At 47.3% G+C, this 26,066-nt stretch overlaps 1 protein-coding gene across 3 annotated transcripts in view; it reads left to right on the forward strand.

The window, feature by feature from the left end:
• LOC144772298 (uncharacterized) overlaps window positions 1-26,066 on the forward strand; it is a 92,071-nt gene that overhangs the window by 49,039 nt on the left and 16,966 nt on the right. For 2 of the 3 annotated variants that reach the window (XM_078656525.1, XM_078656526.1), the window contains exons 2-4: window positions 7,270-7,303; window positions 8,366-8,568; window positions 10,171-10,244. The gene's annotated coding sequence lies outside the window, so the exon portion shown is untranslated. The remainder of the gene's footprint in view (window positions 1-7,269; window positions 7,304-8,365; window positions 8,569-10,170; window positions 10,245-26,066) is intronic. The other variant, XR_013599710.1, reaches the window with a different exon arrangement.

Raw genomic sequence — 26,066 nt, forward strand, 5'->3', positions numbered from 1 at the left:
GGACAGGGCATTATACTTTAAATTCAGGGTGGGTTTACTTCCAGTGGGGAAACTAACTGCCAGTTGGAAGGTTCCAGCACAGACGACTCCCTTTTGTCCCTTCTGTGTGAATAGATCTGAGTCAGTTCCCCACTTACTGTTCGAATGCCCAGCCTATGCAGCTCCTCGCCGCAAATGGCTGAAGCCTCTTTGTAGGAGCCTTGGTACTAGATCGCATAAGGAGGCTTTACGAATCTTAAGATCAGACCCTCGTCCCCTGTTTGCATGTGGCCTGGCCAAATTTTTAGGTTGGGCATGGCTCCTGTATCTCGTTTAAATATCTATTTTAGCTTGTTCTTATGTGCAATACCCATGTTTTTTCTATTATGAATTGTATGTTTATATCTATGCACTGAACTTTTTACTGTTTTTACTCATCTTGTACTGCTTTTTAAGATATATGAATGATATCGAAATAAAGCTTGTTACAACAACAATTTGCGGAGCTAGAGGTGGTTGCAAAAACAGAGCACTAGGAGTAATCCTATGAGCTTCTTTTTTTTTCCCCTCATTTATGCAATCTTTGTTGTTTTAGCAACAGGGTGACCTCACAGTAGATGCCCTCGAAGATAGGTGAGAACCATGCCTTAATCCAGCAATTTCCATGAGTTAGTGTAACACTGTTCCACCCCAAATAAAACTCATGCAGATTGTAATCGCGTTGGTTAAATCATTGGACATCCCTCCCTACCCTACCGTCTATATTTATCCCAAAGATCTCAGTGCTTTGTGCGCTTACTTTCCCCTCTAGCTCTGTCCATATTTCTAAACTTTTTTTACTGATCGAACCCAGTCGTCTATCCTAGAGGCAGAGGGAAGACTCCAATTTATACAGATCTCGCATCTAGCAAGCAGTATTAAGGTAAATAAGAGAGATTTCTGATTTTTTTTGTTGTTGTTAAATTTATACTTAATTCTTCAATATCCACATTGCCAAAGATAATAGTAAAAGCGCTTACCTTGATAGTCATCCCTAAGCTTTTATCAATGATCTTACCAATTTCGTACCAAAATGTATCAAGGAGATGACATGAGTAAAACATGGGTATCGTTTGCTTCCCTCTCACCACATTTAGGGCATTTTTTCATCATCTGATTGTTCATTTTTGACAACTTTTCAGGGGTCCAGTAAGATCTGTGTAAAGTAAACAAATGATTTTTCCAAAGAGGTGTAGAAATTATAATGTGCCATAATTAAGTGCAGGATACTTGCCAAAGTTGTTGCAAGTCTTGAGCCGGAAAAGTCTTCTTCCAAATACGATCTGGAATATCCTAGTCGGACTCCTTCTTCTCCACCAAGTCCCAGTACCACTTTGCGACTTCCTTCTGCACAGGGTCTTTCTGAAATTCACCTTCTAGGTTCCCAATATATTGTAGCCATAAATTTAGATCTTTTGATCAGCTGATAAAATATGAACCTTGATATTTCATTCTCAGTTCTTTCCAGTATCTCATCCCATGATTTTAAGTTACCATTGTCCAAAGGATCTCCCCATTTGACGATACCAGCCCTTTTCAGCGGAAGTGCTAATGAGTCTTTCAGACTCCTGGAGCATTCCATATCGGTGCTTGAGGACTATAATACGGGAACTTCCATACTTTCCTTATCTCTGACCACAATTTAAATGCTGATCCTGGCACCTTTAACCTGATTTCTTTTAAGTACTTTTGGTGGCCAAACTTATAAAGGCAATGATCGTGATTAGTTACTGCTTTACAATAGACGGAATAAGACTCATAAACTTGAAAAAGTTGCCTTATATTCTTAAAGTGAAAAGCCTTATAATACATCGTAAGATCCGGACTTGCTATCCCTTCTCGAAGTTTCTTCTGACTTAGTTTCAAGCTATCCTAGCACTTTTGGACGACCAAATAAAGGTATCAATCAATCAATCAATCATGCCATTTGTATAGCGCACTACTCACCCGGGAGGGTCTCAAGGCGCTTGGGGGGAGGGGTATGCTACTGCTCGAACAGCCAGGTCTTGAGTTGTTTCCTGAAGGCGAGATGGTCCTGGGTCAGCCGAAGGTGGATGGGGAGGGAGTTCCAAGTCTTGGCAGCCAGGTAAGAACAGGATCTTCCTCCGGCAGTGGCTCTTCGGATGCGTGGTACGGCTGCGAGGGCGAGGCTGGTGGACCGTAGCTGGCGGGTGGGCGTGTAGAAGGTCAGGCGGTCGTTGAGGTACTTGGGGCCCAGGTCGTGGAGAGACTTGTGTGCGTGGGTGAGGAGCTGGAACGTGATCCTCTTGTCGACGGGGAGCCAGTGCAGGTTCCTCAGGTGGCTGGAGATGTGGCTGCGTCGGGGGACATCCAGGATGAGTCGGGCGGAGGCGTTCTGGATGCGCTGGAGTCTTTTCTGTAGCTTGGCTGTGGTTCCGGCGTAGAGGGCGTTTCCGTAGTCCAGTCGGCTGGTGACGAGTGCCTGGGTGACAGTCTTCCTGGTCTCGGTCGGGATCCAGCGGAAGATCTTGCGAAGCATACGCAGGGTGTTGAAGCACGATGAGGAGACGGCGTTGACTTGTCTGGTCATCGAGAGGGAGGGGTCCAGGATGAAGCCCAGGTTGCGTGCATGGTCGGTTGGCTTGGGTGCGGTGCCCAGGGCTGGGGGCCACCAGTATTCGTCCCAGGCGGAGGGCGAAGATCCCAGGATGAGGACTTCATCTTGTCCGAGTTCAGTTTCAGGCGGCTGTCCTTCATCCACTCAGCGATGTCTTTCATCCCTTCGTGTAGGCAGGTTCTGGCGGTGTCGGGGTCTCTGGTGAGGGAGAGGATCAGCTGGGTGTCGTCGGCGTAAGAGATGATGTTGAGGTTGTGCTGGCGTGCGATGGCTGCGAGAGGTTTCATGTAGATGTTGAAGAGGGTGGGGCTGAGTGAAGATCCTTGCGGGACGCCGCAGATGACTTCGGTGGCCTCGGAGCGAAACGGGGGGAGGCGGACTCTTTGTGTTCTTCCGGCGAGGAACGAGATGATCCACTCCAGTGCCTTCTCTTGGATACCGATGTTGCTGAGGCGCTGGACTAGGGTGCGGTGGCAGACCGTGTCGAACGCAGCGGAGAGGTCCAGGAGGATGAGGGCCACTGTTTCCCCCTTGTCGAGCAGGGTCCGGATGTCATCGGTGGCTGCGATGAGGGCGGTCTCGGTGCTGTGGTTGGCTCTGAAGCCGGACTGCGAGGGGTCGAGGGATCTGTTCGTCTCGAGGAAGGCGGTCAGCTGTCTGTTGACGATCTTCTCGATGACTTTAGCAGGAAAAGGGAGGAGCGAGATGGGGCGGAAGTTTTTGAGATCGGTGGGGTCCGCTGTAGGTTTCTTCAGGAGGGCGCTGATCTCGGCGTGCTTCCAGCTCTCCGGGAAGGTGGCGGTGTTGAAGGAGGCGTTGATGATGTTCCGGAGTTGGGGTGCGATGGTGGAGTCGGCCTTGTTGAAGACGTGGTGTAGGCAGGGGTCGGTCGGTGATCCGGAGTGGATGGTGTTCATCGTGCGGGCTGTGTCTTCGGTGGTCACCGTGGTCCAAGTGCGAAGGGTGGCGGTGGGGGGCGTTGGTTCGACGGTTGGGTGCGTGGGTGGGGCGCCGAAGCTGTTGTGGATGTCGGCGATCTTGCGGAGGAAGAACGAGGCGAGGGAGTCGCAGAGGTCTTGTGACGGAGTGATGTCGTTGGTGCCGGTGCTGGGGTTGGAGAACTCCTTGACGATAGTGAAGAGCTCTTTGCTGTCGTGGGCGTTGTTGTCCAGTCGTTCCTTCAGGGATTTCTTCTTGGTGGTGCGGATGAGCTGGTGGTGCTTGCGGGTAGCGTGTTTGAGGGCGGTCATGTTGTCAGTGGTCCGGTCGAGGAGCCAGGCTTTCTCGAGGGTGCGGCAGGTCTTCTTGGAGTCCTTGAGGTCGTCGGTGAACCAGGATGCCTTCTTGCTTCTGGGTCTGCTGGGAGGGTTCTTTAGTGGCGCGAGGTCGTCGGCGCAGGCGGTATCAATTTCACTCTGTATTTTTTGTATGCAGTGTGAGCTAAACTCCAGAGGTATTGTGTTAAAAACAAAAGTAAACTTTGGTAGGATAGCCATTTTTATCACATTGGCTCTCCCGATAAAAGTGAGGGATAAACAGTTCCATGACTTTAATAGTTTCCTCATCTCTTTGATTTTTAGTTCCAAATTTACCTGGGAGATTTCCTCAATGTTCTTTGAGACCTGGATCCCAAGATATTTAATTTTATTTTTGGATTCAATTTGTGGGGAGGATATATTCCAATGCATAACCTCTGTTTTTTTGGTTATTTATTTAATACCCAGAGATTTCCCCAAATTCTGTTAGTAAGCTGAAAATAATGTTAAAAGACTCCTCTAAATTGCTAGAATAAATCATCAAGTCGTCAGCATATAATGCCACTTTTAAGTTCCAGCTATTGAAGCTAAATGGGATGATTTCTCTGGTAGTCCTAATCACATTGTCCAGGGGCTCTATATATAGATTAAAAAGGTGAAGGGAGAGTGGATACCCCTGTCTGGTACCTCTTTTGATTTGAAAACTATTTGATGTGCTTCCATTAATAAGTATTTTCCCCATAGGAGCAGAATAGATATTTTCAATTACCCTGGAGAAATTCTGACCTAAATTCTTATATAAATAAACTTTCTGTAAGTATGACCAGTTGAGACGGTCAAAAGCTTTGGCCGCGTCAAAAGTGAATATCACAAGGGGAACCTTCTCATGAGCTGCAATATGAATGGCTCCGATCAGTTGATGGGTGAGATTGTACACTGTCTGCCTGTAATGAAGCCCTTCTGGTCCTCATGTATAAGCTTACCAGAAAGGGAGGCGAGTCTTTTTGATAAAACCTGGGAAAAGATCTTGTAATCTTTGTTTAGAATCAAGATTGGCCTGTATGATTCACAATGAGTGGGGTCTTTGCCCGGTTTTAAAATCAAGCTAATCGTTGCTTCATTCCACGATTTAGGAATTGAACGGCCCTCAAGAAAGATGGTATTAAAAAGATTAGTTAGTATAGGGGCTAAGTAATCTTTCAAAGGTAAGTAGAGCTCGTTAGGTATAGAATCAGGCCCGCTGCCTTACTTCTCTTCAGGTTGTTAATTGCCTCCATTACCTCCTTTATGCTGATAGCTGAATTTAATATTTCACAGGAGTTTACATCTAACTTCAGAAGTTGTGATTTGTTTAAATATGAATCCACTACTGTAGATCTTCCTTGTACAATGACTAGAAAAAAGTACAAAAGCTTCTTCAATACCTTCTCTGTCTTCTACTATCTGTCCACTGTTGCCCTTGTGGATAGCTGTTATTCTATTAGAATTGGTTTTAAGTTTCCAAGCTAAAAGTTTACCACTATTCTCGCCAAATTCATAGTTTGACAGAGAACTGGCTTGCCATCGCTTCCTTACCTTTTCCTCCAGATCTAAAGCCAACTCCTGTTTCTTTTTCAAAATATCATTTTTCAAGGTATTTTGATCTTTTTTCCAAGGCTGTAACATCGAGCCTCGCTTGTTTCTCCAATAAGTCAGCCTCTAATAGTGATACTTTAAGCCTTTTTTATTTGGTTATTCCTATCGCTATACCCATTAGTGTTCCTCTAAGAACAGCTTTATAAGCATTCCAGACTACCGCTTGGGGGTCTCGCCCTCACCATTTTCTTTAAAGTAATTTTCTGTTGTTAGTCTTATGTTATCAATAACTTGCTGGTCCAATAGGAGTGTTCGGACCAAAGTTTCACCAGCGAACTCCTTTGCTACCAATCACTCTCACTTTTACACCAGAAACATAATCCCTAACTAGTGCTTCGAGTTTTACCTAACTTTCCGCACCTTTCCTCAAGGCAAGTAACCTCGCAGCAGTATGGCTTCTATTCTGCCAACTGCTTTCTATATCCCGGGATATTTCCAAGACAACACTTAACAACACGAGCAAACATTGGTTAGTACATATAAATCAAATAGAACCAAAAATCAATACACAATCAATAATACATAATCAATAATCAATTACAATACTAACTACCTATTTCTTAACTAAACCCTAACCATCTATCTGCTACCAGAAAAGTATACTGATAGAGCGCGCGGGATCACTAGCTCAATTTTAACATACTCACCTGGGCCCATAACACATTCATACCTTTGAACTAGTAATCCTGCTTAACTGATTTCTTTTTTCACCTATCAGTAAATTGAGGTCTTTTCAGGACCTATACCTGTAAACCATGACTTACCAATCCATGTCTCCTTGGCTATACATCCTGCGGATCAAAGGGAGTTAGAATAAAACAGGTATTTACTTAAACATTTATCCCCTCCTAAAATAACCACAGACTCTAGGAGGGGGGGGGGTTAAAAGTTTATCTATGCAAGTTTTAAGGGAGTCTTTGACCAAATTACAGAAATCATGAATTTAATGAGCAAGAATATGATTATTAAAAGGTAAAGTTTGCAAGAAATCACAGTAACACTGTAGTGTTCTGTTAGGTTTACTTTCTAGTCTTTTTAGAACTTTGATGATTTACTGGCTGATTGAGCTGCTGCGCAGCACTTGTTCTAATAAACCAACTTACAAATCAACCTACTTGTGAACTAATTACTACAAACACCTTAAGAGATTGGTACCTGGGAAGGGTGAGAAAGAGAAATAGCACAAAGACATCCCACACGGATTATATTTACCTAGAATGATGCGATGACCAATCCTGGTCACGGGCTGGGGCAAATATCAGGACCATGCACCCGACAAATCAGGCGCCCACGGGGCAAGACAGGTGCAGTTCAGGACAGGTGACCTCCACTAAAGTGCATTGCCAGCGTCACACCCCCCTCTCTCTCTGGATAAGTCAATTTAGTACCCTGAATGGGTAATCGATAACCTCAAATTTTCAGACAGAGTGCTCTGCCAGCACCTCAGTTCTCGATCTCCTATAGCCGTCGTTGGGTCAGTGACAGGTCAGCTATTCGGACAAGTCGGACAAATTCTCCATATAAACCTACCTTAGATATACCATTTCAAGGGCAATGTACCACCCCTAAATGTTGCAAATCTATGTGTTCCCCTTCAGTGATTGATTGGAAAGACGAGGAGAGGTCATCACACCATACTGAGATGAGGTCATTTTAATTAGATTCATATTGATTGAATCCCCACCCACAATATTATTTTCCCATGATTTTATTCCGCCCAACAATATTGTCATACGAATTATATACATTGTATTTATTTGAGTCTTCTTGCTTCCTTTCTAGAGGTTAGCAGAGCAGGATCCCAGGCACATCGTGGGTAAGAAGAGTCTTGGCTGTAGTACAGTGCCAATGCTTCAGCACTTTCTGAGACGTAATGCGCTTGCGCTGGGCTGACAAAGATGGGGACACTCTGGATATTCAGGCCCAAATACGAGCTAGTAGCAAAGTCAAAGAGACACGTTAGAATACAAAAAGAAATGATTACACTGTATACCCCCTATCTCTACTCTAACCCCATTACTTTATTTTAGCTTGTGCATTATTGATTAGGCAGAACGAACAAGGTTTAGTACAAGCAGCAGCATAGCGTTAGCATGTGAAATTTAAAGCGGCCATTTTGTCACTACTGCGCAGAACCAAAGAATTCCCACCAAGCATAGAAGTACGTCACGCCACGTAGATGTGACAGGCGCATGCACAGAAGGTTTCCCCTGTTGCGGCGGCCATTTTAATGCAATTGAGTTACTGTTAGTAAAAGCACATATGCAAGTTTCCCCTAAATACTAGAAATGTTGTTGTGTTTGTGCAAATATTGTTGGTTAATATATTACAGGTTATTTAGAGAGAGCTGAGTACAAGCAAGCAAGTTTCGATATATGTGAAACCTTGCTCCATCAAAACCATGCAACAAATAACGTGTTAGAATATGATATGTGTTGTAATGAGCTTTGGTCTCATGTCTGGATTATGGAGCACTGTACTTAGTGCGTTGCATGTTCCACTTGTGAGTCCAAAGTTCCAGAACAGGCAGCATTTACAGCTGGCCAGGGATGAGCTGTTGTGACCTCCGCAGGTTGTAACTTTGGAAATAAAGTCTACTTACCCTACTGCATCTGTGTGATGATTCTGAAGCTTCTAAGAATATGGTATCTTCAAAATCCAAATAAGTGTATTTCTTTAAAACGTAGAAGAGTTTCAACTTCATATGTCTGATCATATCTTTGCATTCAGAAGTATGTATTAAAAAGTAAGAGTCTTAAACAGGAACTGAGAAATACTTCTGCGCTCAAGCTGATGTTAATGGCATTTGTGGACTAAGTTTAGTCTATTTTCTCTTTTAGTTACACTCAGCCCTGTGGCCTGTGATTTTCTCTTCCAGGTCAGCGAGGGCAGAGACAGCACCAGCAGTGAATGCAGTCAATCCCGGCCTCTTCCTCGGCTCACGCAGCTTTAGGGGTGGAAGGATCCTCTGTCTGTGCGGTGACCTTCACCCTCTGACCCCGAACATCACCCCCGCCTCAGATTGTCATCTTCACTGTCCCAGGCTGAAGGAGAGAGGGCTCTGAGCAGGTGTCTTTGCAGGTAGGAGTCTTCCCGTCCACCCTCCGCTCCCCGCTTCTTGACAACCTCAACTCCCCACTTCAAGCCACGACCCAACCCCCACCTGCAGCCCCTTCACATCTCATCTCCCACCTCTCCCCTCCCACCTCTCCTGTGCGGCCTCGGCCTCTCCCCTCCCACCTCTCCTGTGCAGCCTCGGCCTCTCCCCTCCCACCTCTCCTGTGCGGCCTCGGCCTCTCCCCTCCCACCTCTCCTGTGCAGCCTCTCCCTTCCCACCTCTGCTGTGCAGCCTCTCCCCTCCACCTCTCCTGTGCGGCCTCGGCCTCTCCCCACCCACCTCTCATGTGCGGCCTCTCCCCTCCCTCCTCTCCTGTGCAGCCTCTCCCCTCCCACCTCTCCTCTGCAGACTCTCCCCTCCCTCCTCTCCTGTGCGGCCTCTTCCCCTCCCACCTCTCCTGTTGAGCCTCGACCCTTCCCACCTCTCCTGTGGCAGCCTCTCCCCTCCCACCTCTCCTGTGGCAGCGCATTCATGTGTGAGTATGGAGCAGCTGCTCCGTGTTTTCACAGTGCAGGTGGCACCCGCCTGCACTTTTACACAGGAATAGAGCTCCCCTTGCAAGCGGGTGCAGTCAGTGACAGCAGCCGCCTGCAGGGGGATGTCTGGGGGGTCCATGGGACCCCCTCTAGCCACTGCAGAGGGCTGCTGTCAAGAGGCGCACTGACAGTGCGCCACCTTTAAAATGGCGCACTGTCCGTGCACCTCCTGAGGGCTCCTTTGACTCTGCGCGTGCTTCTGTATTACGCCGCAAGCGCAGAGTCAAAGGAATTCCCTCATTTGCATAGGGCAAGCTACTATGCAAATGAGGAAACACCCTCTGAAGGTAGCGCTGACGCTTTATGTGTGTCAGCGCTATCGGTATTATAGAAGGGAACACACAAGCGTCTGCACCACCTTCTATGATACCAAATTGCCCCAGGGTCGCGCAAAGGAGGCGCAAACGTCCATTGCGCCCCCAGGGCACTTATTGTAATACTGCTTCATGTGTTCCGAGACATCCATTTGAAGATTTTTTCACAACATGAGTAGGAAGTGGAAGCATTAGGTGCACATTGCTTTGACTTGAGCGGCCATGCTGAAAAGGATGATCCTAGATTACTTGCGTGGTCTGTGGGTGCGCGGTTTGGTCCTATCTTTGATGGCCACCAGGTGGAGTCCATTGGGGAGGTCTTGATGTCAAAGACCAGTACTTCTGTCTCGTCAGAGTTGACCTGCAGGCCGTTGGTTTGCATCCAGTCTGCTTTCATGGTCATGCAGTTTGAGAAGTTAGTTCTGGCTGTGGTTGTTTTGGCCATCAGGGAAAAGATGAGTTGTGTGTGATCACTGTAGGAAAAGACAGTGATGATGTTGGCGAGTAGTGTCATGTACATGTTCAAAAGGGTGAGGCTGAGGGACTCTGCATATTAATTTTTCGGTCTCTGTTTTGTTTGTTTAAATACAGTAACCCAGGTCAATTACACGGCTTTCTGAGTAACTGTTTTATTGTTCTCCATTCATCATACAGGCTCAAATTCTTTGAAAAGTCAGTAAAGATCTAATAGGATTCTTTCTTCTACTCTCCCTAGGATTTGGCCCTGCAGACTCCTTCTTAGCTCCAGAGAGCGGCGGAGGCGCCACCTCCAATGTCCCCAGATTAAAGGTAAGTGTCATTTTAACACAGGTCAAATAAAAAATAAAAATCTCGATTATTGGAGATCCAATGGATCTATTGCTGTTCTTCCCAACTATGGGCCAGATGTAGGAGACCAAATACCGGTCGGTAACGGCCGATTTCGGCCGTTATCGAAAGGTATTTGGGTTTTGTAATGTAGGGGGCCTTTGATTTACAGAATCGGTAAATTTACCGATTCGGTAAATTTACAGAATCGGTAAAATACCGAATCGGTAAATTTACCGATTCTGTAAATCAATATGTAGGTGGCACAGTAAACAGTGCCACAGGCCCTTAAAAATGCGTTATTTACCACCCAATAGTATTGGGTGGTAAATAACGAATTCCTGTGTACATGCACATCTGTGCATGTACACCTGTGCCATGTGGTACACATACCTGCCCTAAGGGCATGTATGTGTGTCACATGGCACACAAGCCAGAAACAGGGGTGCAACAGGGTGTCAAAGTGACACCCTGTTCCCCTTGGCAATTCGGTATTTTTACCGTTTCGGTAATTACCGAATCGGTATTTGCCATATGGCAAATACCGATTCGGTAATTATCGAATCGGTAAATATCGAATCCTACTGATTCGGTATGTGTTACCGAATAATTACCTACATCAGATTTACCGATTCATGAATACCGAATCGGTAAAATTCAGTATTTATGAATCGGTAAATCTGATTTACCTACATATAGCCCTATATCTTTTCCAGCCTGTTCTGCTTTCTAAGGTCTGCCTGAATTTCTTCCTCTTTGTTTCTCCTGTTTTATCCTTTCTTCTGCTATGTTTCTTAGCCCTTCACACTTTCTTATCCATCACAAGAATAAGGCACTTAGTTTGGCCATCAAGACTTGCTTCTAAAAGAAAAGAAACCCAGGAGATTTGAGGGTCATAAATGCACGATTGTCATGGTTTTGACCCCGGTTGTTCTCCTTGGACTCCGCACCAGCCTCTATGCTTGTACTCTTGCCTACCAGTTCCTTCCCCGAACTACCTCTGTCACGCACCTGGTCCTCATCAGAACCATGGTGGGGCCACAGTGTTTCCAGGTGGAGTGCAGGCTTCCATCTCTGTCATTTACCTGTATTTCTAGGTCTGCCCCTTGGCTCCAAGGTCCTCCTCCCTCCAACAGCAGCTCCTTGGTTTCGATTCTTCCTGACTGTCCTCCGTGCTGGAGCTCCTCTGTGTTCCTTGTGCAGCAGGGTATCCTCCTCTGTGAGTCGACTCCTCGTTGGTGCTCTTCCCTCCAACAGAGCTCCTCAGCTTTGATTCCTCCTGGCTGACATATGTGCCGGAGCTCCTCATCGTGTTCCCTGAGCAGCAGGGTATCCTCTTGTGAGTCGACTCCTCGTTGGTTGTCCTCCGCTTCCCAGGTCTGGGGGTCAAAGATTGCCAGAATGAGAGAACCTTATAGTCCTTTGTTGGTTTTTCCTCTCCGTGTCATCCCTCTGTATTGTTTTTTCTGTCTTCTAATTGTTCCGTCTTTCCCTGTTTGTCAGTCTTTATGCTGATTCTACGTTTTCCTCTCTTCTTCCTATGCAAGTCTTTGTCTACTTTCAGCATTGTTGAGACTCCTCCTCCTTAGGTAAGTACTCCCATCCACGTTGGGGTTGATGATTGCTTTTTTTTCGTAATGTCCAAAACTGCTAAATCATACATTGGTCTGTTAGCTCTCTGTAACCAAACATACAACACTATAGTTCACTCTCAAGCGTACTAGCAAGACGTAATTAAAACCGCATGTTGAAAAACTAGCACATGTTCAACCCACAAGCTGGAGGCTAGTTTTGGGTTTGTTTTACTCTTGACACGCAAAAAACATGAAACCAATATATAGACATTTTCATTAACATTGGGATTAATGACTCCATGTTTCAGACCCTGAGCGCACTACAAATGGTTTACATTGCCTGGACACACATGTACTTTTGTTTCTGCAAGGCTAATCGAAGAGTTAGTTGCCAACAAATGACTCCCCACAGCTCAGAAGCCCTCTGGGGGACTCAAAAGCTATTTATTTTCTAAATTCCCATACTTTCCTCTATCAGCTCCCCACACTCAAAAAATATGATGCTCTGCTTCGCTATCCATGCTGTTAGCAAGGCATAATGAAACCCAAAAATCATATTGAACCCACACTTAAATCAACAAGAGGCCTAAAGTCAAAAGCCTAACCCGAGGTGCACCTATACATCTTTTATATGCAAAAAACATTTCATACCACCAGTTCTGGTCTCTTAAACAACACGTATACTCCATCAGCCAGGCCACAGAATGTTTGGTGCTGGACTTTGCTTTCACTCTGGCAATGCCAAGTCTGCAAGGAAACAGACAGATAGTTAGGCAGTGGATTGTCAGCTGAGGGGTCATTTGTCCCTATGTGGATGCTGTGCTCGGAAAGTTCATCAGGCAGATACTTAAACAAATGACCCCATCTGACAATCCACTGCCTCTGTGTGGATGCTGTACTCAATATGATCATCAGGCAGATACTTAGGCAGTGGATGGTCGGCTGAGGGGTCATTTGTCTCTATGCAGATGCTGTGCTCGGAATGTTCATCAGGCAGATACTTAGGCAGTGGATGGTCGGCTGGGGGTCATTTGTCTCTATGCAGATGCTGTGCTCGGAATGTTCATCAGATAGATACATAGGCAGTGGATTGTCGGCTGGGGGTCATTTGTCTCTATGTGGATGCTGAGCTTGGAATGTTCATCAGGCAGATACTTAGGCAGTGGATTGTCAGCTGAGGGTCATTTGACTATGTGGGTGCTGTGCTTGGAATTTTCATCAGGTAGATACTTAGGCAGTGGATTGTCAGCTGGGGTCATTTGTCTCTATGTGGATGCTGAGCTTAGAATGTTCATCAGGCAGATACTTAGGCAGTGGATTGTCAGCTGAGGGTCATTTGACTCTTTGTGGATGCTGTGCTTGGAATTTTCATCAGGCAGATACTTAGGCAGTGGATTGTCAGCTGGGGTCATTTGTCTCTATGTGGATGCTGGCTTGGAATGTTCATCAGGCAGATACTTAGGCAGTGGATTGTCAGCTGGGGTCATTTGTCTCTATGTGGATGCTGAACTTAGAATGTTCATCAGGCAGATACTTAGGCAGGAGATTGTTAGCTGGGGTCATTTGTCTCTATGTGGATGCTGTGCTCGGAATGTTCATCAGCGGTACAAAAGGGGGTGGTGATGGACGGAGCATCTGAATCAATCAAACACTCACACCCTGTCAACAGATCTGGGTTTAATCCATCACCGTTCTTTAGCCCACTCTGCCACCCCAGTTCAGACATGGCTATATGCAAATCAGTCTGACCCTGTGCCTCATGGGAACAGTCCAGCCCGAACTGCCAAGCCATGTCTTCCCTGGACCGGAAACAAGCTTCCGAGGACCAGTTTCTGGCATTCCAGCCGTCTTCAGCCCGGCTTGCTTGAATCAAGCCAGGCTGAAGACGGCTGAAATGCCAGAAACCGGTCCCCGGAAGCTTGTTTCCGGTCCAGGGAAGGCATGGCTTGGCAGTTCGGGCTGGACTGTTCCCCTGAGGCACAGGGTCAGACTGATTTGCATATGGCCATGTCTGAACTGGGGTGGCAGAGTGGGCTAAAGAACGGTGATGGATTAAACCCAGATCTGTTGACTGGGTGTGAGTGTTTGATTGGTTCAGATGCTCCGTCCATCACCACCCCCTTTTGTACCACTTTGTTCGCCATAAATTGGCAGGGTATGCTCAGACATGAGTCCCTTGCTCACTTTGCCACTGGATTCAAGCAAGCCGGGCTGAAGACGGCTGAAATGCCAGAAACAGTCCCCGGAAGCTTGTTTCCGGTCCAGGGAAGGCATGGCTTGGCAGTTCGGGCTGGACTGTTCCCATGAGGCACAGGGTCAGACTGATTTGCATATGGCCATGTCTGAACTGGGGTGGCAAAGTGGGCTAAAGAACGGTGATGGATTAAACCCAGATCTGTTGACTGGGTGTGAGTCGTGCATCACCACCCCCTTTTGTACCACTTTGTTCACCATAAATTGGCAGGGTATGCTCAGACGTGGGTCCCTTGCTCACTTTGCCACTGGATTCAAGCAAGCCGGGCTGAAGACGGCTGAAATGCCAGAAACCGGTCCCCGGAAGCTTGTTTCCGGTCCAGGGAAGGCATGGCTTGGCAGTTCGGGCTGGACTGTTTCCATGAGGCACAGGGTCAGACTGATTTGCAGTTGGCCATGTCTGAACTGGGGTGGCAGAGTGGGCTAAAGAACGGTGCTGGATTAAACCCAGATCTGTTGACTGGGTGTGAGTGTTTGATTGGTTCAGATGCTCCGTCCATCACCACCCCCTATTGTACCACTTTGTTCGCCATAAATTGGCAGGGTATGCTCAGGCGTGAGTCCCTTGCTCACTTTGCCACTGGATTCAAGCAAGCTGGGCTGAAGACGGCTGAAATGCCAGAAACGGTCCCTGGAAGCTTGTTTCCGATCCAGGGACGGCATGGCTTGGCAGTTCGGGCTGGACTGTTCCCATGAGGCACAGGGTCAGACTGATTTGCATATGGCCATGTCTGAACTGGGGTGGCAGAGTGGGCTAAAGAACGGTGATGCATTAAACCCAGATCTGTTGACTGGGTGTGAGTGTTTGATTGGTTCAGATGCTCCATCCATCACCACCGCCTTTTGTACCACTTTGTTCACCATAAGTTGGCTGGGTATGCTCAGACGTGAGTCCCTTTCTCACTTTGCCACTGGATTCAAGCAAGCCGGGCTGAAGACGGCTGAAATGCCAGAAACCGGTCCCCGGAAGCTTGTTTCCGGTCCAGGGAAGGCATGGCTTGGCAGTTCGGGCTGGACTGTTCCATGAGGCACAGGGTCATACTGATTTGCATATGGCCATGTCTGAACTGGGGTGGCAGAGTGGGCTAAAGAACGGTGATGGATTAAACCCAGATCTGTTGACTGGGTGTGAGTGTTTGATTTGTTCAGATGCTCCGTCCATCACCACCCCCTTTTGTACCACTTTGTTCGCCATAAGTTGGCAGGGTATGCTCAGACGTGAGTCCCTTGCTCACCTTGCCACTGGATTCAAGCAAGCCGGACTGAAGACGGCTGAAATGCCAGAAACCGGTCCCCGGAAGCTTGTTTCTGGTCCAGGGAAGGCATGGCTTGGCAGTTCGGGCTGGACTGTTCCCATGAGGCACAGGGTCAGACTGATTTGCATATGGCCATGTCTGAACTGGGGTGGCAGAGTGGGCTAAAGAACGGTGATGGATTAAACCCAGATCTGTTGACTGGGCGTGAGTGTTTGATTGGTTCAGGTGCTCCGTCCATCACCACCCCCTTTTGTACCACTTTGTTCGCCATAAGTTGGCAGGGTATGCTCAGACGTGAGTCCCTTGCTCACTTTGCCACTGGATTCAAGCAAGCAGGGCTGAAGACGGCTGAAATGCCCGAAACCGGTCCCCGTAAGCTTGTTTCCGGTCCAGGGAAGGCATGGCTTGGCAGTTCGGGCTGGACTGTTCCCATGAGGCACAGGGTCAGACTGATTTGCATATGGCCATGTCTGAACTGGGGTGGCAGAGTGGGCTAAAGAACGGTGATGGATTAAACCCAGATCTGTTGACTGGGTGTGAGTGTTTGATTGGTTCAGATGCTCTGTCCATCACCACCCCCTTTTGTACCACTTTGTTCGCCATAACTTGGCAGGGTATGCTCAGACGTGAGTCCCTTGCTCACTCTGCCACTGGATTCAAGCAAGCCGGGCTGAAGGCGGCTGAAATGCCAGAAACCGGTCCCCGGAAACTTGTTTCCGGTCCAGGGAAGGCATGGCTTGGCAGTTCGGGCTGGACTGTTCCCATGAGGCACAGGGTCAGACTGATTTGCATATGGCCATGTCTGAACTGGGGTGGCAGAGTGGGCTAAAGAACGGTGATGGATTAAACCCAGATCTGTTGACAGGGTGTGAGTGTTTGATTGGTTCAGATGCTCCTTACATCACCACCCTCTTTTGTACCACTTTGTTCGCCATAAGTTGGCAGGGTATGCTCAGACGTGAGTCCCTTGCTCACTTTGCCACTGGATTCAAACAAGCCGGGCTGAAGACGGCTGAAATGACAGAAACCGGTCCCCGGAAGCTTGTTTCCGGTCCAGGGAAGGCATGGCTTGGCAGTTCGGGCTGGACTGTTCCCATGAGGCACAGGGTCAGACTGATTTGCATATGGCCATGTCTGAACTGGGGTGGCAGAGTGGGCTAAAGAACGGTGATGGATTAAACCCAGATCTGTTGACTGGGTGTGAGTGTTTGATTGGTTCAGATGCTCCGTCCATCACCACCCCCTTTTGTACCACGGAATGTTCATCAGGCAGATACTTAGGCAGTGGATTGTCAGCTGAGGGTCATTTGTCTCTATGTGGGTGCTGTGCTTGGAATTTTCATCAGGCAGATACTTAGACAGTGGATTGTCAGCGGGGGTCATTTGTCTCTATGTGGATGCTGAGCTTGGAATGTTCATCAGGCAGATACTTAGGCATGGATTGTCAGCTGGGGTCATTTGTCTCTATGTGGATGCTGTGCTCGGAATGTTCATCAGATAGATACTTAGGCAGTGGATTGTCGGCTGGGGGTCATTTGTCTCTATGTGGATGCTGTGCTTGGAATGTTCATCAGGCAGATACTTAGGCAGTGGATTGTCAGATGGGGTCATTTGTCTCTGTGGATGCTGTGCCCAATATGATCATCAGGCAGATACTTAGGCAGTGGATTGAGAGCTAGGGGTCATTTGTCTCTATGTGGATGCTGTGCTCGGAATGTTCATCAGCTAGATACTTAGGCAGTGGATTGTCGGCTGGGGGTCATTGGCCTCTATGTGGATGCTGAGCTTGGAATGTTCATCAGGCAGATACTTAGGCAGTGGATTGTCAGCTGGGGTCATTTGTCTCTATGTTGATGCTGTGCTCGGAATGTTCATCAGGCAGATACTTAGGCAGTGGATTGTCAGCTGAGGGTCATTTGTCTCTATGTGGGTGCTGTGCTTGGAATTTTCATCAGGCAGATACTTGGGCAATGGATTGTCAGATGGGGTCATTTGTCTCTGTGGATGCTGTGCTTGGAATGTTCAGCAGGCTGCTTCGTTCTGGAATCCAAAATAGTTTCCCCAAAAATTCATAATATTACTTTGAACTACTTGCTGTCAGAGGCATCTCAGACATTTACCCAACCCACTATAATCTCCCCAAAAGTGAGGAGCTCAAATGGCGAAAGTGTTTGCACCCCATTAATCAGACCTTTTATTGTGAAATAATATTCTGTCTGATATTTCATTTTTAAGATTGACATATAGAATTCGCACAGAATTCTCTTTTGCTAGAAATATTACTAGCCAGTGCCAACCACTGTTATTTGGTTCATCTGAGTTGGCACTTGGGGTGTAGCAGTCTTCAATGTTCATACGGTCATAGATTCTACTGCAGATGTGCCCATAATAGAACATTTAGTAATCTGGTCTTTGTAGAGGAAACATTCCAGTTTAAATGGTGTCATACTTTTATTGCACAGTCACTCAAGACCTCCCTCCTGTGGTTGATCTGTATGAAATACTATGTAGATCAGAAAGTTTATAGTTTCCGGCAAACATACGCTAAACCAAAGTTCCAGTAGTATGTTATCTGACGTTTGTATTGAGAAGTGACCATGGCACATGTCTGAGTATATAAGAACAATGGTTCTGGTGGGGAGAAAAGCATACATTTCATATAATCACTATTGTCAATACCACTAGAGGAAGTGTATCTCTCTCTAAGTTTGTTTACATAAACAAATGGTTAAGAACACACACTGGTCTCGCGTTGCTTTGCTTCGGTGTATTCAGTACAGTTATATCAAATAAATGACACAGGCCACACGTGGGCCTCGTTTTATGTTCCTTTGGTGTATTCAATACAACCTGATCAACGTTTCTTTAGTTAAACAGGAAAGGCTTCTAATAAAACATGAAAAATACAGAGGGATTGAAATCAGCGGATTTCTTGAAAATCCGGCTCTTCTTGATAGAGCTCAAATCTTTCCTCCTGCTTTTTTTTAGAAACATTGTAAAGGGTGATGATTAGTAAGCCTCCCCCAATGGCCCCTCCGAGGCCGGTGATAGTATGATTCCCCAACTATCGGGACCGAGAGCTTATTCTTTGTAAGACTAGAGCAAAAGGGGAGACACTACTTGACTCCTATAGAATAATGGTATTCCCATATTATACCACCATTGGTCAGAAACAACAAAAACCTACAACCCCATCAAGCAAAATAACGAGGTCCTTGGGACTAAAAAATATGCTACTGTGCCCTGTCAAAGTGAAGGTGATATTCCAGGTCAAAATGTCTTTGAAACACCAGTAGTTTCCTTGACATGGTTTGAGGAAAGACACCGGCTGCAGAATGACACTGCCTGTAATAGAGTGCAGGTCTCCTCTGGCACCCAGACTATGAGGGCCAAAGAGTGTCAAACTCACCCCAGATGGTGGACTAACCTGGAGATGAGTGGGGTGATCACCCTCACTTCACTCCAGGGCCCAATAACTACCTAGAACAGATGACGCCTAAGATGTCGATGAAGACTCCAGGACAGAGACGAAAAGAGGCATAGAGAAAAATAGATTCCACGAAGTGACGAGAGGGAAGATCACCTAACATGATTACAGGCTAACCATACCACACCCAGAGATGACTGGTGATGGACGTAAATGGACCACAGCTGAACTGTGTACACCCCTTGCTGACAATAAAACTGAATTGATTAGTGGATGTACTTGAAAGAAGAGTCCTCCTGGCTCTTAAGACACTGGTCAAAATGATAGCAAGCCACCAAAAGGGATGGGTCACTTGGTATTGGTTGACACAACCTCTGTCCCCATCACCTGTAAGTAGTGTAGAGGAGGGAGCACTGGAAAGAATTACACCAGAGTGGAGCTCTTTATCAGATTTTTGTTGGGGTGATGTTTAAATTGTTGCAGTTTAGATAAGTGTACTAAGGATGGGAGTGGGCAGCAGACCTTTCCACAAGTTGGGATGGCAGTGGTTGTGCACTAAGGAAGTACTGTAAATGTGGCAAAGAGAATTGTTACAAATGGGAAAATGCTGATATTAATGTTCCCGATGCATGATACAAAGCTACACTCTCTACACAGCGAGTCTTGGCATTAATATGGGTTCATAATGACAAATCAGAGAACACGCCTAATTGATTAACTATTCTCTTGTCTACTGCCTTGAAAATAAAATCATGACGGGTTGTTGCTCAATTTGTTAAACAACACCCTCAAAATGTGGTCTTAATCCAGGAGACTCAATGAAAGATTTACAAGAATGGCTGAGGCTTAGCAAGAAGAAGCACTGCTCATGCCACTATCACCAAAAATAAATAATAATGTCAATCCACATTAGAGGCATGAGGTCTGAGTAAGGCAGCCATTACACCTCCCCCTTCACTGAGAAAATATCTTAAAGAATATTAAAATAAGGCCCAGCTCTCTATATCTTGGTCTCAAGTAATCTTGTAATCTGTCTTATTCGGTCTAAATATGATAGATGCAGATCTCCGATATTGTTGACCATCCAGAGAAATTGATTAGGGTGAGTTTTCAATAATTTTCTTATGACTCTGGAGCTAGACTCTACATCTCGTACTCATAAACAGAATAAGCCGCGAATGTCCAGAGTCATGTTAGACTATATTAAGAGTCTGAACCTGTTAGATCTCTGGTGACAAAGGTACCCAGATAATTTCACTCCTGCATCCCCAATGGTCACCATATTCAATCCTCTTTCTACTGCAAAACCTAATATTGAGCCTCAGTATATTGATAAACATAATTGAAGGATCCCTATGTTGTCATTTTATCCATAATCCCATTTCATAGTATCATACACCAACTCCGTCAGTGCTGGGAAAAAGCTGTACCCATAAATCCAATATGATATTACTTCATATACTCCCATCCAGTCTACAGAAAAGGATGAATTTCTTTGTTGGTATCATGTCCATATTCCACACTTATAAGTCTTGTTTTCCATTTTGCTTCGGGCCTGTCTTCGCTGGGATCAGGTGGCCTGCGGCGGAGGCCAGAGCGCCAGACTGTGCTGGGCCTTGCTGGGCCGGGGGCTAAACATCGCCGCACTAGGATTGATCAAGAGCCAGTGATAGTGGCTTCCCCGGGTCGAGGCCCTGCTGTGCGCTCCCTTCCCCCTGGGCTCACACAGGAGGTCTATCAGGTCACGTGGGCCCCAGTGGAAGATCGCAGGAGTGGTGGCCCCCCTGGGTGGCTTTCCCTGGTGACCAGAATGTGCCCTCCGGCTGACCCCCTCCCTTTGGGAACTATGTACCAACGATCAGCGGCTGTGTTTAGCCGCGGGTGTCATCTGCCAACTACTTGAGGGAGCGGTGGCCATTATACGGGCGAGAATCTGTGGTCCTGCCGGTGCCTGGTGCGGGGCCTCTCAGGCATATCTCCCCTCTGCCACCCGAGGTCCTGTGTTGGGGGCCAGCTGCATTGTGGGGTCGTATTTGGAACCCTGCCTTTGGAGTTTGGGACGGGCGCCTCCTGTGCTTTCTTGGGACCCCTGGTGAGGGACTGACCAACACACATACCTCCTCTGAGGAGCAGCCGGCTCGCCTTGGTGGTCGGTCGGGCCACACGAGCTCGCCACAAGGTCCCCGAGTACACGGTTAAGGCTGCAGTGACGCCATCTGTACACTGTGTGGAGGCGCTAGAGGGATTATAGTGGGACCCCGCGCTCTCGGCTGGGAAAGGCACTTGTAGTGGACTTTTGGATTGCGAGCGGACCAGGTGAGTGGTGTCCTTATCAGTGGCCCTTGGTTGTGTGGGGTTCCTGAGGTCACCTTCTCCTCATCCTATTTCCAACCCTGTGATCGGCAGTCAGGCCAGACTGACTGGAGAGGACCCCCCCTGATGGATACCAGCCTCTTGCATTGGGGTGAATCCACGTAACAGAGCTACGCAGCAACCTATCCCCTAGTGGCATTTTGGGGTCCCACAATATCCAGACTACGCTGTGCAAGAGGCGGGCTCAACACTTTTTGCCACAGGGATGTGTCGAACTTGCCATGACAAGTGACCGGCCGGGTGGGGGATCATCCAAGCAAAGTACAAGAGACAAGGTCACGGGCCCTGGGGCATCTGTAGTGGTGTCCGGGGGGTGGAGGGGGGCGCCTAGTGACGTGCCTGACAATGCCGCCCTAATGGCCGCCATCACCCAGTCGAGATATGCCCTGGATGCCAAGATTGGGGCGGTTGGATCCGCCGCCATGTTGCTACAACAAGATTTACGCAACGTGGTGGCACAGATTATGGATATGAGGTTCTCTGGGGTGGAAGACGTGGTCGATACCCTGCAGAAGCAAGTAGCCTCACTGGAGACGATCCAACGAGGGCTGGCATCCCGGGTACAAGACGCTGAAGGGAGGGCTCGGTGCAACAACATTCGCATCGTTGGATTCCTGGAGGGGTGCGAGGAGGGTGGCATGGAGCGGTTCCTCACCTAGTGGCTTGAGAGTTGGCTCCCTCCGGGGTCACTGTCCTGAAACAGGCTTGGGCCAAGGAACCACTGCTGTTTGACAATGCACGTATCCTAATTTTCCCCAACAATATTAAACTGGTTCAGCAACGATTGCAGTCTTTTATGGCAGCGAAGGCCCGTCTCCGGGAGCTCAAACTTCCCTTTGCCCTATGCTACCCAGCCAGACTGTGGGTGGTCTATCGATCCCGCACCCATTTTTTCGACTCGCCGGAAGAGGTCTTCCAATGGACCGATGAGACAGTGCATCTTCGCCCACACGCACCGCGCCGGAGGGACTCTGATTCCTCGTCGAGCGAGATGGTGCGGAAACAACCTACGCAGAGGGGGAGGGGAACAGATGCTCCAGGTCCAGGTGAAGGTCTCAGTCGTGTGGCATCTCATCCCGAGCTGCATCAGCCCAGCAACTGCCTACCTCATCAGACTAATCTTGGGGGGGCGCTTTATTCCAATAGTTCTTTGATATGTTTGCCTTGACCGGGTAAGAACAATTGAGGGCCGATATCCCTGCAACACATCAGTTGGCAGGGAAAGGGCTAGCTGAGAATGGGCTGTAAGTTGGGGATCCATTGACTGACGGGGGGCGACCTCCCGTTGGGGTCTGCCACTCACGATACTTCATTGTTTTTGAGGTATAGGGTGGGGGGGTGCTGTTTGGATGTTTGGGGGGGAAGGGGGTTTTGTTGTTTGATCACACTGGCCTACATTGCTTCAGAGTCGCCTTATCCAGACCACATATTCTTGTCTAGACCACATTTGTACTTCGAACCTTCACATGGCGGTGTCTTCTGGTGATAAGCGGGATCCCTCTGGGACCCTTCAAATGATGAGTTGGAATGTCAGGGGGGCGCTAGACAAAATCAAGTGAGGCGCTACACTCAAACAGGCGAAGCGAATGCATTCAGACGTCCTCATGCTGCAAGAAACACATCGTATGGGCACTAAGGCGCTGTGCTTTCAACGCTTTGGTTTCATTCATGTATTTCACTCCGGGTTTGCGAGGGGGTCCCGGGGAGTTTCGATTCTGATCCATAGGCGGGTTCCATACACACACATGAAGACATGGAGGGACACGCAGGGTAGGTATTTATTTCTTCAGGGGACGGTAGGGACTGAATCCATAGTACTGGGATATGTATATGCCCCCCCGACCCCTTTCTTTGGGCATGGGGGAAAAAACTCATGACCCTGTGGACAGACATGCCTGATAGGCTGGCTGTTGTGGGTGGGATTGAAGTGACGTGCTAGACCTGGTCTGGGATCGTTGGACGCAGGTAGGCATACTAAGTTACATTCACAGGTGGCGGGTCTGGATTGGGTGGACCCCTGGCGACCGCTACATGGGACGGCGCAGGGCTATACATACCTGTCGGCCGTCCATGACTCCTTCTCCCACCTTGATTATATCTTTGTCCCCCCGGGCAATAGATAACAGAGTGATTGCAGCCGATATTCTTCGTGTGGACTATCGGACCACTCGCCGACCACTCTCACGTTACGTGTGGGCCGGGCACAGCAGCCGTTTTGGTGGCGTCTCTCTGCATAGAACCTCCAGAGAGAAGACTATAGAGATCATCTGGATGGTGCCATTGACCAATGTTTGACATCTAACGTAGGGACGGTAGAAGGGGCTGACTGCCTTTGGGAGGCGATGAAGCCCACGCGCCGGGGGTAGACATTTCTTTTTGTGCAGCACCTCATAGATTGTGTAGGGAGTCCCTCGTCCAGGCGGAGGTGAAGCAATTTGAATTGGAATCTCGCTGTAGAGATAGTGCAGATCAGCAGGCTCGCCGCCAACTCCTGTTGAGGCAGCAGGAATATGCCCATCTTCTTCTAGACGAAGCCCGTTAGGCGTTGCTAGCGACCCGCAGTAGGATTTACCAGTGGGGAGATAAGTCCAGCAATTTACTGACTAGGTTATGCCAGAGGTCGTTATATACTCCCAAGCCCTGCCAGTCATTTTGGGCCCGGATGGGTCCTCTCTCACAGACCCCTCCATTATTGCTGAAAGCTTTGCCATGTACTATGCAGACCTTTATGCCCCCAGGAAATGCCTCCCCGCAGCTGTAGTTGGTCGCCTCCTCGATGACCTGCCACCTAAGGCCCTTTCTGATGCAGTAAGTGAAGAGCTGGATCTCCCGCTTACGCTCTCGGAAGAGGAACTGGGTGTGTCACTGGGTGAGATGCAGCCTGGAAAGGCCCCGGGACCGAATGGCTTCCCAGGTGAATTTTTTAAACCATATTTTCTGCAGCTGGGGCCGCGCTTTTGTAGACTAGTAGAGGAGGCCAGGGAGCAGGGTCGTCTGCCTTGCAATTGAAGACACGCAGAGATTGTTGTGTTCCACAAGCCTGGTAGACTTCCAGATCAGCAAGCGTCGTACCGCCATTTATTTCTTCTTAATGTAGAGGCCAAGGTTCTGGCTAATCCAAACACAAATGAGCCAATGCTGATACCACTAGTACAACCAAATCTACCAATCACTCGTGCCACTCATAGTAATTGAAAATAATTTTTCAAATTATTTTAAATGGATTTCTTTTTATTTTATATTTTAAATCTACTCTTGGAATCTTTTTATTTTTAGATACACAATAGAACAATTTTCAAAAGGACCTAACAATAATATTTACATTGTACATATAATTACATCCATATACATTTATCCAAATCAATCAAAATTCAATATAACACAGATTCAATATAACAGAAAAGCCCACTTTTCCACAATAAATCAGAAACAGGTTATAGTAGAAAAAAATCAAAAGAAGAGATGAAAAGATTTTATAAAAAAGAAAAATAGAAGGGGGATAGATAGAATCCCAGCAAATGATGGCAAAATAGTATAAGCTTCAGGTTTATGTACTAAAATCCTTTTGATTATTTTTTTTTTTAAATAAACCTGACACCTTCTTTATTAATAATACTTAAATTTGCCAAACACAAACAGGTCTACGTGTTTCAAACCCTACAGATAATTAAAGGGGTTCTCGTCAGGAGCCGGGGAAAAGAGCTGTGAAAATAAAACCAAAGTGCTTGTATTATATACATGTCGCTTTCAATCATACTCCGCCACCTCAGCTATCTTCAGAGTAAAAAGTACCTTAAATGTTTCCTTGCGCACCCGACACACACAAATGTTGACCAGACAGTGTCCTTCAACCTTGTAGTTCTATCGAAAGTAACACAATATACACCATACTTAATGATAACCTTTAAAAGGGCCAGACACAAAATCACAACAGAATATTGAAGGCCACGTGCACTCCCTTGTAATTTCAAAAAGGCAGCTTACAGCAAGAATACGAATCCTCTGCGCCACACGTCCAAACGGAATTTGTTTTTGAATTCGCACTAAAACAGCAAAGATATTCACTTTTACAAAGTTTGTCTAAAGCAAGTTGACCTGTAAAGAGTTATAAAAGTATTTGCGTGCATACCTTCTCAAGCAAGCTTATGGACTAAGGTGACATTTTGCCGCCAACCATCGGCACCGCAATATCTGCAAACACATCGGTGAACAAGACATTTAAAGTCTATATCTCCATAGTTTACTCCGCAATCCTTATAAAACCTCCCGACACAAACCTTAGTTTTATCGAAGCTCCCGCCATTCGACACTCTCCTCTTCAAGGGGATGTTCTCTCAACTGCATCTAGGTAATCCTTTAATCCTGTGGCTCAGCGTGCGGCGTATGACGTCATCACAAGATGCCATTGCGGCAAAACAGGTATTAAAAAAATGGAGGATTCAAAAAACTTTATTGTGACTTCCTTAGGGTCACACTGACCCTCTCCCTCTCTGTCTCCCTCTCTGTCTGTCTGTCTCCCTCTCTGTCTGTCTGTCTGTCTGTCTCCCTCTCTGTCTGTCTGTCTGTCTCCCTCTCTGTCTGTCTGTCTGTCTCCCTCTCTGTCTGTCTGTCTGTCTCCCTCTCTGTCTGTCTGTCTGTCTCCCTCTCTGTCTGTCTGTCTGTCTCCCTCTCTGTCTGTCTGTCTCCCTCTCTGTCTGTCTCCCTATCTGTCTGTCTCCCTCTCTGCCTCTGTCCTTGCCTCTATCTGTCCCTGCCTCTATCTGTCCCTGCCTCTACCTGTCCCTGCCTCTATCTGTCCCTGCCTCTATCCCCGCCTCTCTGTTTCTTTCTGCCCCTGTCTGTCCCTGTCTGTTTCTTTCTGTCTCTGTCTGTCCCTGTCTGTTTCTTTTTGTCTCTATCTCTGTCTGTCCCTGTCTCTACT

This window comes from Lissotriton helveticus, chromosome 8 (genome assembly GCF_964261635.1).
Source record: "Lissotriton helveticus chromosome 8, aLisHel1.1, whole genome shotgun sequence".
NCBI classification, from domain to species: domain Eukaryota; kingdom Metazoa; phylum Chordata; class Amphibia; order Caudata; family Salamandridae; genus Lissotriton; species Lissotriton helveticus.